The following is a 12,266-nucleotide window of genomic DNA, read 5'->3' on the forward strand; positions in this document are numbered from 1 at the left end:
GTGGACCTCAGGTAGGGAGGTGACAGGCTTGCTGAGAGTGGCTGGGAGTGTAGTTGGCCAGTCAGGGAGGGCTCTGTAGAGGATTCGGGGAACTGGAACACCATGCTTAGTGTGCGCTGGGTGGCTCAGGCGGGGGCATGTATCTAAGAAGCCTATAGGAGGCTAGGATAAGTGGTTTGCATTCTCAAGTCAGGCATGTGAGAGAAGAACATTGTAGCCGGCTGGAAGACTGCCAGATGGCAAGCTAGGAGTCAATGCTGGGTCAAAAAAAGCACAATGGAAGAGATGGGTGGCTGGGACAGGTAGGAATGGTGTGGAGCAAGGCAGTGCGACTCAGGGATGGGGAGGAAGGCAGGCAAGGGTGCAGTCCATAGAGCCTGGGCAAAGTTAGAAAGAGGTAGTGAAGATAACTTGACTGGACTTTTCCAAAAGCCAATGTAATGGCAAACAGAGTGATGAAGGATTAGGGAACTCTTTGAGATTGAGAGAGACTAACTACCCAACGCAATATATGACCCTAAATCAGAGGGAAAACAAGTTAGAAATATCACCAGCATTTTACATACTACAGTCAAAATTAAAATTGTACCCTGAGATGAACCTGAGATAACAAGGTCACCTTGACTAGTTCTGGTCCTCTGAACAACAAAACCTTGAATAGTTCCTGTCAACTTGGGTTCCCTAACTAAACAATTTTACTCCTAGTTTTTGTAATGCTGATGTCTGAAGATATGTTGTGACTGGTGAATATGACGATCGCGTGGTACAGTTGCTCTTTTGCTCTCATGAAGAGACTAATGTGAACTCGGTAACCTCGATAATTTTGGGGGTGTGTGTTTAGTTAATTACTTGTATTTGTATTAGATAACTGACTTTTTTTCCTTTTAAATACTTCTCTCTCTAAATCTTCTTTTACAATTGTTTCAGGGAGATGGAGTATCTACTGCCCAGTAATTTGTTGTTAAGGGAAAAGGTCTAGTTTTCTGAGGGGGGTATCAGGCTCTCACCACCACCCGAACACATTAATTAATCTTAGCATCACTAAAAGTGGAACAAGTCTATAATATGTGCCTCCTGAAATGACACAATATAAAATATGTAGCACCATCTATGAAGTATTCTTTCCAAAATGTCAAATCTGGATCTAATAAAGCCTTTAGAACTAACTTCCAGTTTACTGGAAAGGCGTAGAAATTCATTAGAAAACAAGGTGAAACACATCATGGGGAAGCCATTAGACAAATTCAGAGTGCAGGCATTCTGAAGGACAACTGAATCCATTTCTTCAACAAATCAAGTGGTTGAACTGGTCTCAGTTAAAAGAGACTAAAAGGGCTTTAAAACACACCAACCAAATACGATATTGGGACATGTGGCAGAGTGCATTTTCCAGTGATCCTAGAAAAATTTTTGCCCATCCCTCATGTATCTTTGTTAATACAACTTTGCCACTCCTCCAATAAAAGGTGTAGTTTAGTTCCCTTCTCCTTGAACCTGGGCTGGCTTTAGTGACTGCTTATAACCAATGGAATGGGTCACAAGAGATGCTAGGCAACTTCTGATGCTCAGCCAGAAGATGACTTGCAGCCTTTGCCTTGGTGTCTTCAAACTCTCCATCTCTGGATGCTCCCTCTCACCCTCTCCCACAGCCTAGTCGGCATGCTGGGAGAAGTTCAACCAACACAGAGCAGTGAGGAGTATGCTCCAGTAGACAGTAGTCACCTCAGCCTGTGAGCCAGACATGTTCCATCCTGTAGACATTCCAGTTTCATCCAGCCATTTGAATCAATTCCTCAGAAGTTAGGGAAGAGAGACAAGTTTCCCCTGTTGTGCCCTGCCTGAATTCCTGACCCACAGAATCAATGAGTTTAATAAAATGGCTGTTGTTTTAAGTTACTAAGTAGGGGGTGGTGTGTTACACAATAACAAATAACTGAAACAGGACTTTGGATTAAAAAGCCTCTGACATCTGAGAATGGGGCTGGTTTTAAGAGCTAGGCCTCGGCATTGTTAGAAGCTGATCTAGCATTCACAGAGACACCATGGGTGGATATAGAGAAGCCATTCAATGAAATTTCTGCAAACCTAAAAGTTATGATAGCAACTTAAAAAGCTTATCTCTGGACATTCTGCTCTGGAATCAGATGAAGTGGCTGGGACTGTGAATGGCAGAATGATCAGTGCTTAGAGCATTAGCTTTGCTGAGGAGGCCTTGAGCCTTCGCTTGGAATCTGGTGAGAGCCAGGGAAAGTGGGGTTACCAACAGAATCCTGCATTTGAGAATGGCTGTAAGATTGCATGCTGGAACTCAACAACAAAAAAAACAGACAACTCAATTCAAAACTGGGCAAAGGACTTAAATAGGTATTTCTCCAAAGAAGATATACAAATGGCCAAGAAGCCCATGAAAAGATGCTCAACCTCAGTAATCATTAGGGAAATTCAAATCAAAACTACAATGAGATACCACCTCACACCCATTAGGGTGGCTACTATCAAAAAATAAACACACACACAAAAGAACAAAAAACAACAAATGTTGGCAAGCATATGGAGAAATTGGAACCCTTGTGCACTGTTGGTGAGAATGGTACAGCCACTGTGGAAAACAGTAGGAATGTTCCTCAAAAACTTAAAAATAGAATTACCATATAGCCCAGCAATTCCACTTTTGGGTATATCCCTAAAAGAATTGAAAGCGGGGTCTTGAAGAAATATTTGTTTAAGATTCTTGAAGAGATACACCTATGTTCATAGCAGATTATTCACAATAGCCAAAACATGGAAGCAACCCAAGTGTCCATCGATGGATGAATGGATGAGCAAAATATGGCATATTCACACAATGGAATATTATTCAGTCTTTAAAAGGAAGGAAATTCTGACATATGCTACAACATGGATGAATCATGAGGATATTATGCAAAGTGAAATAAGCCAGTCACAAAAAGACAAATACTGTGTGATTCCACTTATATGAGGTAGTTAGAGTAGTCAGAATCATAGAAAAGAGACAGAAAGTAGCATGGTGGTTTCCAGGGGCTGGGGAGAGGGTAGCATGGGGAGTTATTGTTTAATAGGTATAGACGTTCAGTTTTACAAGATGAAAGGAGTTATGGGGATGGATGGTGATGATGGCTGTGCAACAGTGTGAATGTAATTAATATCACTAAACCGTACCCTTAAACATGGTTAAGATAGTGAATTTTATGTTATGTGTATTTTAATGCACAAACACACAAACATTGCATGCTGGAAGTTGACTGGAAGAGAGAGGCCTGAAGAAGTCAAGACCATCAAGAAAAGCAGTGTTCCCATGTTGGCAGGTGAGTTGGCTGAGGACAATTCTGGAAATGGGGTCCTCGAGGGTAAATGGTGATGTTCAAGAGAATGTGAGCATCAGTCTTGAAAAATATCTTGCAGCAATGCAGACAGCAAAGGTCAACTAAAATGCACTCAGAGCCCTATACCACCGTTAACCATCCCCCTACTCCTCATAGCCTGGAATTGCAGGCTGCCCAGAGCATATCCTTGTTGTGAGATAAGTTCAGTTGAAGGTGATAAGCTGCTGTTAGTGTTGAGCCAACAGACAGCAGAGGTTGAATAGAGGAGAAATCCCGACTTTCCTAATGCCTTACATAGCTGGGTCCTCCTGACCTGAGAACTTAGTGAGCTGGTGCTGTCCTGGCTAGTATATTTCCAGGTCAGACCATTTCCCAACCAGACTGCTTGAGTCACCTCCCCCTGAAATCTCCATGCCAAGTCTTGTGACCTCCAAGGATGTGACCCCCTTGTGACCTCCAAGAATGAGCACTGAGGCCACCAAGTCTGACTGTGGATTTACAGGCTTTCCCTGCTCAAAACCTCAGAATTAAGAAAAGGCCCTGTCAGTGCCTCCACCCTGGTCTTTCTCACAGAGCAGAGGCATCAGGGGCGGGACCACAGTATTCACTGCCCTGCTCACTGGCCTGCCTTCTCTCACCCTGCTGAATGCCTGCTTTCCAGCACTGTTGTTCACTCCCCAGTTCCTCCCTGATTAAAACTACCGGAATCAGGATCAAGGAGGGCAAAGGTCTGTTACTGGTAGGGTGTGAGTCTCTGAGGGGCAGGAACAGTCAATGACAAAAGAAATGAACCATGGTCCAGGGCATTGAGGTAGTTGTGGGTAGGAAACATTGCATACGTCAGCCAAGAGGGATAAAGTGTATACAGGGAATGCATTGAACCGACGCTGTGGAACGATTTTGAATTGCTCCAGGGCAACAACGACTTTGTGACCCTCAGGGAGAATGCAATGTATCAACTTCCTTACTAGTGCTTGGGACAAGACAGTATAAGCTTATTCAGAGCGGAAAAGAGACGGGAGAGGGGGAAGGGACAGAACCGGACGGAGGAGAGAGCACGTGCGGGAGTGAAGTGAAAGGGGGACAAACGAGTGTGGGAAAGGTGCCCAGAAATAGGAGAGACGGAGCCTACCTGGACGTCGGGGCCGCGGGACCAAAAGGGAACGGGGTGCTGCATGGGCCGGGAATCGAACCCGGGCCTCCCGCGTGGCAGGCGAGAATTCTACCACTGAACCACCCATGCACCGGTGGTTGGCGCCACTAACATTGGTCACGGCCCTGCGGGGCCATCTCCTCCATCCGAGCCAGGCGGCGGACGGGGCAGCTGAAAGAGAGACTGCGGGGCCCTGGAGGGCGCTCGGGGGCGGGCGGGCGGGGGGGGGGGCAGGCGCGGTAGGAGGGGGTGCGGAGCAGGGAGACCCGGAGGCGCGGTGGCACCTGTGCGCCGAAGCGCGGAGGAGCCGCGACAGAGCGGGGCGGCCTCGGCCCATCCCGCGCCTTGTGTCCGGCCCAGGGCCGCCGCGACCCTGCCGGCGTCGCCAGAGGAAGCCACGAGCCGCGCCCAGCCTGGCCCGCGCTCGAATGCCAACGAGGGGCGGCGATCTGTGGCGGGCGACGTTCCCTTCGACGACCCACGGGCCCGTGCCCAAGTCCCCTGGGCGGCGGGCTTCCCCGCGGGTGCGCTGGGCGCGTGGCCGTGCGCGGGCGCGAACGGCGCGGCCTGCCGGGCGAGGGCAGGGCAGGGCAGGGCCGTGCAGGGCAGGGCTGGGTGGGAGGGCCGTGGCGTGGGGGCGGCCGTGGGAGCCGCGGGCTGGGGAGCGCCGCCTCGGCCGCCCGCCGCTGAGCGGCGCTCATGCCAAGAGACCCGAGGGGCCTGAGCCTGGCGCCTGCGCTCTGGCCGACGGCTCGCCCGCAAGGGTCCGGCTCCGGGGTGCCTTGGTGGCGAGGCAGGAGCGCGTTCTTGGATGGCGGGCGCGCTTTGGCAGAGTGGCTGCCGGCTGGCGGGCCGCCCGCGGAGGAGGCGCGCCGTCGTGTGGTCGTGGGTTTGGGCCCCCGAGGCGCCTTGGCGCGTGCAGACGGGGCTTGGCCCCGGCCGTGGGCCCGACGTTGCGTGTGGGCGACGGGGATCCAGGGCTTCGGCTCGCTGCTCCCCGGAGCCAGCTTGCCGGGTTGGGCCCGCGTGCCAGGCAGGCCCCGTGCAGGGAGGGCGCTGTGCTGGGCTGGCGAGCAGAAGGCCGGGCTGCGTGGGGCCCGGGAGGCAGGCATGTGTGGCCCGGGCGAGGCCCCGAGGTGAAAAGTCGTGGTGGGCACCACAGGCCAGCGAGATGGGGACGGCGACCTGAGCAGGGTGTGGAGAGGATGGACGGGCCGGGCGGCCAGGGGCTGTGGGAAAAGACAGCGTGTTGGACGGTGTGCCGCCCGTTGCGCAGGCGTGGCGCTCCAGGAGCGAGGCGCTGTGCGCCAGGCAGAAGTCGGAGGGTGACCCGTGGAGGGCTTTGCTCACGCAGGGTCGGGTGGGGTGGGATGGGGTGGGGTGGGGGAGGGGGAGGGGGAGTGGGAGTGGGAGCGCGAGTGGGAGGGAGGGCTACACAACCCCCTAATGGGGGGGCTTGTGTGCGGAGGGGGAAGGGGAGAGCAGGCGAGGAACGATGTGGCGCGAAGTCCTGAAGCCCCCGCGTGTGGGGTCCGGTGCGAAGGGTGTGTGAGTGAGTGGGCGGGGGCGCGCGCGCTGTGTCGGGAAGGCCGGTTGCCAGTGGGTTCGAGGCGCTGGGGCAGCCTCCTGGGCTGAGTGCGCCAGGCCCGCGCAGCGGCGGGCGTGAGAAGCTGGTGGGGTCGAGAGGCGTGCGTGTAGGGGCCTGGAGTTTGGCGCGGCGGCCACAGGCTGGAGCGCCCCCGGGCCGGCCAGGAAGGCGGCCAAGGGCGGCGCTCGGGTGTGCGGGAGGCCCGGGAGGCGGGCGTTGGTTGGGCGTGCCAAAAGGTCGGCGTGTCAGGAGTGGGATTCGAACCCACGCCTCCAGGGGAGACTGCGACCTGAACGCAGCGCCTTAGACCGCTCGGCCATCCTGACGGCGGGCCTGGGCGCGTGGCCGCTCGCCTGGCTGGGAGCCGACGCGGCCGGCGGGGCCCTTGGCCGCCCGCGGCGCCTGGCGGGCGTCTTTGTGGGCGCGCCACGGACGGGACGCGCGCGCCGGCCGACGGGCAGCAAGGCCAGCGGACTCGCCCGGCTCCACCGCCGCCGCCGCCCCGTCGCCCACCCCGGGCGCCGGCCGGGACAAGGACGCGGCCCGGCGCGCGCCCCCTTCTCCTCGCCGCCTCGCTGGCCCTCTCGAGAGGGCCTCTTCCTCGCGGCGCGATCTCCGCACGGGAGGCAAGAGGCGGCGCAGACTCGGCATTTCCAGCCGCCGCCGCCAGGGCCGGGCGCGCGGTCGTTGTCGGGGTCGTGTGCGGGTCCGGGTGCGGGTCGCGGTCCGCTTTGTTGGATGACGCGGTCGTTTGGCTGTCGGGTCGGGTGGGGCACACGTGCCGGGCACCGGTGGCGGGCAGGTCCTCGTGGGCGGGGTCGGCAGCCGCAGCCGTCCTCATTAGTATGGTGTTTAGTCGTGTGCATCAAGGCTGCCCCAGGTAGAAAAGCCCATGGTTACCTGGGCTATGTCCCCAAGTATATCACTCGATGGATTTTATGTTGTGGATTAAGGCTGCCCCCGGGGGTGAAGCCCAGGGCGTTCTCGCCTACATGTGGTCTATATGACCAGATTCATGTCTAAAGTTACACGACCACACAATAACCAGACCCCATCTGCACTGAAACCATTTAATGACTTTTTACATCATCTTTTCTTTTTCCAGTAAAAATAAGTCACATACCCATGCTTTATAAATTTAGCCCTACTCTCAACCCATGTTTTCAGCAGCAGCTCTTTACTGCCCACGGGTCCTGTCCCCATGTTATTCCACACTATTCTCTAAAGAAAAGCACACTACTGCCAGACCTTGAGAGTCCAAGGAATCTTTCTTTTCCACTCTTCTGCTCGCCAACCCCGCATCATTTCTGGTGGCCCGTTCGTGGATCTTGCTTCATTGGCTTGTGAGCTCAAGTTCTGGTAAGTGCCCTTTTTTTCCCCTTGTGTCTTTCTCTTTTTTAAGGATGGATCTAAATTCACTTCTCCATGGGGAACCTTCTTGGTCAGCTGTATGAATCCACATTTGCTGCCCTGGCTACTCTATGGGGCAAATCATGGCATTCAGCTTGAAGAGAATCAGTACCTTAAGCCTCAGGGTGATGTAGAATGAATTAATCCATTCTTTCCTAATCCCATCTGTAATATATAAATTTTATGTGGGCACAGGTCAACCACTTAAGTTATTAGGACGGTTGTCAATCTCCAAGACTCCTGTGGAAGGTTTCTTTTCCTAAGGCTGGATTGGGATGCCTCCCTATGGCTCCTGACCACACTCGGAACTGCGGGAAAGTCCCAATCGGGATTCCGGTTCAAGGAAAGTACCAGACTCTAACATTTGGTTGAGTATGGGAACCCCTTCTTTGGAGAAGGGCTCCAGGATGCAATTGGGTAGAATGTACCCCAGACCGGCAGAAAATTCCTCACTGTTTTTCTCTATCCTTTTCTCTCGGGGACCATTCACCAGGCACCTATTGCTGCCAGGCATAATAGGGAAGATACACAAGGGTTGCCCTCATCATCCCTTGCTACAGGAACCCCAACAGGGGGGATCTTCAAGGTAATGGCTCCTTTTCTCTCGGGTGCCGTTCACCAGGCACCTGTTACTGCCAGGCATAATAGGGAAGGTATACAAGGGATGCAATGCTGGGGGACGCCCCCATCACCCCTTGCTATAGGAACCCCACAGGAGGAACAACGGGCAGGATGCTGCCCTAGGTTCAGGGGGTATTTTCAAGGTAATGGATCCATTTCTTTCCTCTCTCTTAGAGTTGCAGTGGCCGTTTTGGTTTCCTTTTGAGCTTTGCAACCAGGAAACAAAGAAATCTTTAGAGTCAAAGGCTCCACCCCTGGGAGCCCCTCCCGCACTCTGGTTTCCTGGCCTGATCACCCCAGGGACCCCAAGTGGGGTGCCCTCTCTTTACGGTTGATTCATTGAGTATTTTAGTCACCTACTGAGTCGGCTATGAGGGTAGGAGACCTGTGATTCATTCTGTGAGCTGTCCTGCTGGGGTTGTGTGCCCCGGCACGGGAACTGTTCTGTGACTCTTATCTTGATGACCCTCAGGAAGAGGCCATGAGGGCGAGGTCTGATCTCTTCTCTTCCTTTCTTTGTCTGTCTTGTTCATCATCTCCCCTGTTGTCACCAAGTCGAGGTTAAGTTCAGGCTGGCCCTGAGTAGAACCTGGACCTTGTGTAAAATTGAAAACTTGAAATGCTTTTGCCAGGGACTTAACTCTCAACCCTGGTGCTGGGAGCCCCAGCCTCCAGCCAGTAGTCAGTTTCAGGCCTTTGCTTCCTGCTTCCCTGGCTCCCCTTGTACTGGCTCAGGGACAAAGTGCCCAGGCTGAGCGGGACTTGACTAAATCTTACAACTATGTTGACACCTGCAATCAGCTTCTGCACCCTTTCTCCAGCTGCTGTTAGTTGGACACCGGCTTTACCACCATGGGGAATACCCTAAGCATCCCCGGAGACTGACCAGACTGACTGCTCAGGTGCATTTTAACTAATTTGAAACACTTTCAATTGGATGGGTTATGCCCCAGAAACTCCATCTTGGAGAAAACTTGAAGGGTTTCTCTGTGCCTTTATGATATAGTTGGACAGGTAGATCAACCTAGAATGTCATTCAAGTTACAATCCAGTTTCTGGGAAATCAAGAGCAACTGTCCTTAGAAAATCCTTGCAAGACTGGAAATACAGCTCTAGAGGCAGTTCAGATTCCGCTCAGTTCCTTTATCTCAAAAAGGATTATCATCTCCCCTCTCCAGGAACTACTATCTAGCCCATCACTAATTCCTAAGACTGAAGAAAAAAAGGAGGGGGGGAATGGCCATAAGCATGCCCTTGCAAAAAATCTAGCATCTTGAGTGTCTTCTCCACAAATATTGGTAAAAAAAACAATAGCTGTGGAGATTCTGTGTATGTGTGTCTGTGTGTATGTAATATATGTATGGTATTTTACCTCCGATGGTATCCCCAAAATTAAGAGCTCTGTTTAATTGGCTTAAAGTAAGCGCTTACATAAATTCTAAATGTAGTAGAAATTAATCCAATGTCTTTCAAGTTAACGTGATGTGAATTAATCTTTGGTAAATGAAAGCTTGTTTAAGTTTGATGGTTTGATTGAAAATAGTCTTGTTGTCAGAGTTGTCGGTATTTGCATACGATGCATGCATTCAGCCTGGGTTTACTAGTCAAATAAGTTAATGTTGTCTCTTAGAAATTCATCAGCAAAATAATAGCTTTAAATGATGACCAGATTTGTCTAATGTCTCATGAGGTTTTCGTAGGTAATCTGAACTTAATTGTTGGAAACAAATAATTTAAATAGATAAAAGTGGGTACAATAACTGTTTTATGGTTTGTGTACATGGAGGAAAAAAAAAGCTTCCAAATTCTTTTTGATAACAATCTTGAGTTTTGCCAAGTTAAGTTAAATGATAAAAATCTGAGTATCTGGGTCATTTTTGTATTGGATAGAACACAAACATTATTGCTAAACATATCTAAGTTATCTACTTTTGGCTTCTTATTGCAGAGGGGTTAAAAGTCTTTGGGTCTGTTACTGTAAAGCGGCGTATTTCTAGAAATTATGAAGTGTTTAGAATGCTGACATAAAAGACAATTCATAATTGCTTACCTTTTTAGCGTTTACTAGGGTCTGTTAATGGTTAAAAGTTCTAATTAACATATATAATTAAAGCTTCTGGAAATTAATAAGGAAAACAGCTCTGTATTCAAGGAAAGTTAAAATGTATGTTTTCAGAAAAGAGGGTATAAAGAATGGAAGTATTTTTGTTTGTTTGGTTAAGACAGATAAATTTGTCCTAATGTACTAGAAGGGAAGGAAGCAAGCATGGGACAAATTCTGAATATAAAAAGAAAGTTGTAGAAGGTTTGTGAAAGAGAAATTCAGAAAGGAGTTTTATGCCTGGTCAAGTAGAATAAGATTAAAGTAAATCCAATTAAGTAAATGAATTTTAATGTTAAAAGTAAGCTGATGCAGAAATTAAAATTTGGTTTTCTCTCAAAGGATAAGTTTCTTGAACTTTTGGCCTGCTCTAACTCTACCTCAAAGACAGAAAATCTATGTTTTGTTAAAATAATTTCCTATGTTCAGAAAGCAAGAGGTCTCTTCTAAAAGTTTTTGACTGTGTTGTTTGCTCTTGACTGTTTCTGTTGTCACTTTGAATGGATACCTGAGCATTGTTTCACAGTGAGCATTGTTTCCTATTTGAACAAGTACTTTAAAAACTTTTGATATTTTTGACAAGCTTCTCCCTCAAAAATATTCAAATCCTGAATGAAGGCTTTCTTTTGACCTCGTAGAAGGAAGAAAAATTTCTCTGAGGATTTTCAGAGGGCCCGAGACTTCTCAAAGAAATTTGTTCTCTCTCTTCCTATAAGGAGGAAAATACTAAACTAATTAGGCTTATTTGGTCTATTAAACTACATGGGAAGTATTGTCAAATAAGCGACGATAAACTTTCTTAGGTGGTATTATGTGGGTGAATGTTATTAATATAAGTGTCTTAAAATTATATAACATTCCTAAAATTCTGATCTGCCCTGGTTATCAGTCATAATTCTAGTTATTATCTGGAAGTGTTGTATGTCCCAGAAGTAGCCAAGTTTCTTTGTGAATTGCCCTTTTGAGTCTTTTGTCCATTTACAGATAGTTGCTGTTTTGCTGTGATGCATTTTGCTTTTGCAAATATGTTTCATCTTCAGAGAAATTCCTGGAAAGGATTCTGACACAAGGGTTCTAAACTACAGGTTTCTGATAAACTTTCAGATTGTAAAACTGGACTGGGTAAGAAATTATAGAATTCTAATGGAGAAACTGAGCTCATAGATCTGCTAACAGAAGATTAAGCTCAAGAATTGATTATACAGGACTGTGTGAACTGATGAGGATGATTATAATTTTTTTATGACTTCTGTTTGAAATATTGTTGAGTTTTGATGTGTTGTTTTACTTTCTCAGATTTAAGGAAATCTTTTCTCTTATGCTAACTATGATTTACAGCAATTTAGTGAAATTATATCTTTATGAGCAAGACTGAAACATTTATCTTTTTCTCCCTACTTGATCCCTCCAGAATTTGGAAACTCTTTATGAGTATGGTTATTTCATGGCAATATAGTTATTTGCATAAGCTCACTAAGAATTTGGTCTCCTTATAACAGGACACATTGGTTATCTTACCAAAGCCTTGACTGGAATGTCATATTTGAGAGAAACATACAGGCTCAGATATGACAAGACAGCTTTTCAGGAACAAAGATTGGACTTTCTGGAAATAAAGCCACTTGGAAAGATGGGCCTGGTACATTGTTTACAGAGATTCTGGCACTCTTACCTGGTAAGTAAGGAAGCTTGCTTATCTGGCAGGTGCAAGGAACCTCAGAATATTTTGGGGGACCTCGAGAAGAGAGAAGTCCACCCAAACCTGTAGGTATTGCAGGCAAAATCTGATGGCAAGTCCTTGGCTTGGCTTTTCTGACCTCGAGAGGCCTTTACAGTTCAATCTGAGATTCCTCATAAAACAAATTCCAGCAAAGCAGATGTAAGAGAGCCTGTATAATTAATTGGTATTCTTGCTGCACTTATGTAAATAATTGGACCAAGTTGTATTGAAACTACACTTTATTTGCAAACCAGTTAATCTTAATTTATCTACATTGTAAAAATGAGGGTGACTTTAGAGAGAAAAAAATATGTTTCAGTAGAAACTAT

General features: G+C 48.5%; 2 non-coding genes across 2 annotated transcripts; both read right to left on the bottom strand.

Annotated features, from left to right (window-relative positions):
- Window positions 1–4,516: 4,516 nt before the first annotated feature.
- TRNAG-GCC (transfer RNA glycine (anticodon GCC)) lies at window positions 4,517–4,587 on the bottom strand. The gene has a single exon. It is a non-coding gene; the product is annotated as a tRNA-Gly (tRNA).
- A 1,741-nt stretch (window positions 4,588–6,328) lies between these two features.
- Window positions 6,329–6,411, bottom strand: TRNAL-CAG (transfer RNA leucine (anticodon CAG)). Its single transcript has one exon. It is a non-coding gene; the product is annotated as a tRNA-Leu (tRNA).
- Window positions 6,412–12,266: the final 5,855 nt, after the last annotated feature.

Source organism: Equus przewalskii, unplaced genomic scaffold, assembly GCF_037783145.1.
Source record: "Equus przewalskii isolate Varuska unplaced genomic scaffold, EquPr2 ChrUn-6, whole genome shotgun sequence".
In the NCBI taxonomy this organism is placed as follows: Eukaryota; Metazoa; Chordata; class Mammalia; order Perissodactyla; family Equidae; genus Equus; species Equus przewalskii.